The sequence below is a fragment of the Pinus tabuliformis genome, chromosome 2_1, assembly GCF_031772625.1.
Source record: "Pinus tabuliformis cultivar Carrire ecotype Pingquan chromosome 2_1, CPIR1, whole genome shotgun sequence".
Classification (NCBI taxonomy): Eukaryota; Viridiplantae; Streptophyta; class Pinopsida; order Pinales; family Pinaceae; genus Pinus; species Pinus tabuliformis.
In genome coordinates, this window is record NC_142299.1 from 279,597,854 (window position 1) to 279,601,570 (window position 3,717).

The following is a 3,717-nucleotide window of genomic DNA, read 5'->3' on the forward strand; positions in this document are numbered from 1 at the left end:
TCTTCAGTACATGCGGCACCTATATGAATGTTCTCCTCGATTCCGGGCTTCACTGAAATATCAATGGGAATAGTACGAGAAATATTCCCTAAATTCAACTCTGAATCAGAATGTTTCGTTGGATCCTGAGCGTCTTTGACATATTCAGCGGTAAAGATAGATGAAAAATCATTTTCAAATGCATCATCCTTAGGTAAAAACGAAGATCTGTGATGGAGATCCTCCCATGGTAGATCATCTACACTTAGGATTTCGCGAAGTTGTTCGTCAGATGACACGACTTCGGGAAACGTTATCCGTTCTAAGGGTGAGGTGAAAAGTGATTCTTCACTGACCACATTCATTTGGTCGGCTTCGGTTGAATGAAAGTCGGTAAAAGACATAAGAGCTTCATAAGCAATTTCATACGGACTCAACGGCATAACATCACCGAATGAGTCTATCTCAGAGTCAGATGGAACATACCAAGGATCATCATAAATAATGTTTTCTGACGTGATCATATGAATTGTTGCAAACGAAGGGTCTGCGCTGAGTGGAGGGAGAGGAAAAGTTCCCAGTAAACCGGAATCCTTAACTAAACCTACACCAACGTCCCTATAAGGGATTGTCGTCTTACCAACATGCTGGATACTCTCTGAAGAGGCTGGGTCGGATGAAAAGTATGTCAGCTGATCAATAGTCACGATCTTACCGTTATGTGGAAACTTAATTACTCTGAAGACCGATGAAACGACCGCTGTCATAGCATATGACCAACTTCGACCCAAAAGAAGGTTGTAGTCTAGAGGGGCATCAACCACTTCCACATCCAGACTAACGGTTTTACCTTCGACCCCTATAGGCAATTCTTGTAGAATACCAAACGGACGGAACCCACGGCCATCAAAGGCCTTAAGGATGGTGGGGGATTGGTTCAACGAAGGAGAACCAAGCGATCTCCAACATTGAATCGACATAATACACGTAGAAGCTCCCTCATCAATCACAGTCCGATGAATAGGCCTGTTTTTGACTATCACTGGAATTTGGAAAGCCATTTGATGGGGGAGACGTGGTGTACTATTTTCTAGATCAAAGATCATTAGGTTCGGGTCCTGAACATCGACAGCTCCGATAGCCGACAAAAGCAATTTTCGTTGTGCTGGGCATGATTGCAGCACTTCGAGTGCCGACATTGCTGAAGGTGAAACAGCTAAGTCTTCAACAATGTTGTAATTCTGGGCTGCTCTCGCATGTGGATTGAAAGCAGACCTTCGAAGTACACCCTTGGCGGGCGGCTTAATCACTAAGTCTGGGTTAGGTTTTTCGATCTGTAGTGGATCGGAACCAGGAGCTGAGGTTGATGGGTTAGAGTGAGAAGATTCTGCTTCCTTACCATCAACAGGAGCCTTACTACCATAATCTTGCGATCGAGTCGCAATCCTCACATGAGACATCATCAAAATGGGTTCTTCACTGGCATTCGAAGAAGAACCTATCATCTTATTCTCCTGCTCTGGAAATGGATTTTTTAACACAGCAGGAGTGGGAGAACCTTTGACTATTTTCACTACCTCGGCCCGATGAGGGCAGTCTCTCGTAAAATGATCCTCTTCACAAATAAGACAAGGATATCGAGGTTTGCGCTTTTCGTCATTGGTTTCCGACTTTTCAGTTTTCTCCTTTGGAGCCTTGTCTGCTTTAGCCTTCTTCTTTCCTTTCTTCTTTCCACCGTTTTTTGATTTGGCCGTAGATGACTCTACAGCGTGAATGTCGGCGGTAAGTTCAGGAGAAGACTCTCCTGTCGGAGAATCAGGCAAAGTGATAATTGGAGTAGTTGAAGCCTTGGAAGACTTCTTCTTGCTCTTCGTAGTCACGATACCAATCATACCATCAGCGGCATGAGATCCCGAAGGAGCAGCAGCGATTTGGTTCGACTTTGGAAGATCCGGAATCTTCTCGTGTAACGTACCCGACTGAGTGTAAACTAAGTCAAGGTATTGTGCCTGAGCAATGACTTGCTCCTCAGTAACTACTCCGGCCTTAGCTACATCTTCAGTAATTCTTGGTAATAATGATTTGACAAACCATTCAGCTAAGATTTGGTCCGGGATAAAAACTTTCACTAATCTTCTTCGACGTCTCCACTCATGAATGTGATCAGAAATATACGTGGACGTCGATTGTTTTAGTGAAGTTAATAACTCCGTACCGTTATCGTATCTGACTGGTAACTGAAAGTGAGTTAAGAACGAGGTAGCTAACTGGCTAAAGTTGTAAAAAGAGGCCCGTGGTAACTCAATGTACCACTTGGCCGCGAGACCAATGAGTGTACGCTGGAAAAGACGTAAGCGGATGGAATCATCTGAGATAGAATTTGAAGCACACCAGAGGTGGTAAGTCATCACGTGATTGGACGGATCCTCTCCAGACTTACCTTCGAACTTGGGTATATCGCTGGGCAACTTATTTGGCATTGGCGGCCAGAACTGAAGATATTGAATTGGATCGTTCGTTAGGCGCGTCAAGTCGGGTAAATCCAAAGTTGCAATAAACGGTAACTGCCGGTTAGGATCTCTAAAACTCTGGGTCACAATACCAGCCCCAGGAGGAGGATATCCAGGATAACTAGGAACAGGAGTCGCATTTGGGATATTATATCCTCCTGGAAAACCAGGATTAACCGGACCGTACTGGGGTTGCTGAGGTTGTTGATAAGTGTACCCAGGATACGGTTGATACTGGTAAACCGGTTGTTGGGCAGCTTGCCCAGGTTGATACTGTCCCTGGTACGGAGGTTGAACAAATTGAGGTTGAGTAGTAACAACCGTACTTATACCAGGTTGGCCTACAGGCATCTGGACTGTGGTTTGAATCGTAGATCCAGACAACGGTACAGATGTCTGAGGAGTGGTTACAGGGACAGTAGAAACCGGAGCTGCCGATACTCCAGAAGTAAGTATGGTAGATGTGCGGTAGTTGCTGCAGCCGTTTGAGATGGAGTACCAGGTGCAATTGGCGGCTGAGTAACTACCGAAGTTACAGGGGTCTGAACACTTGACTGGACAGGTTGCGGTTGCTGGGGTGGACCAGGAACTACAGGTTGTCCTGCTTGAGGTACCGACTGTATACTTGGTTGCAACATCTGTTGACCCTGTGACGGATCCCACACTAACATTCCAGGGTATTGACCCGTAACAGGTTGAGGATACTGAGATCCATAGCCGGATTGAGGATAGGGTTGATAATTGTAAGGTGCAGTCCCATATGATTGCCCTTGAGGTGGTTGATAACCTTGACCAGAGTATTGACCCGTAGGTTGATAACCTTGAGGTAAATACGGATACTGGGGTTGACCTTGACCTTGAGGTTGGTATCCTTGAGGTTGATACCCTTGGGGTTGATACCCTTGGGGTTGCCATCCTTGAGGTTGCCATCCTTGAGGTTGATATTGATACTGAGGTTGACTTTGGGGTACATATTGAGGCTGGGTTGACCTTGAGGTATGTATTGCCCCATAGGACGTACTGACTTTGAGGTTGCCCCCCAGACACGAATGAAGTACCTTGAGGTTGCCCCCCAGGCATTAACGAAGGTTGCCCCCCAGGCGGTAATTGGCCACCTTGAGGTTGGGTAACGGGAACTGAACCTGACATCATGTAAATGTCACCTATACTCAATGGTACATTACCACTGTTTCCAACTAATAACCCATGATCAATGGGTTGAGGAGAT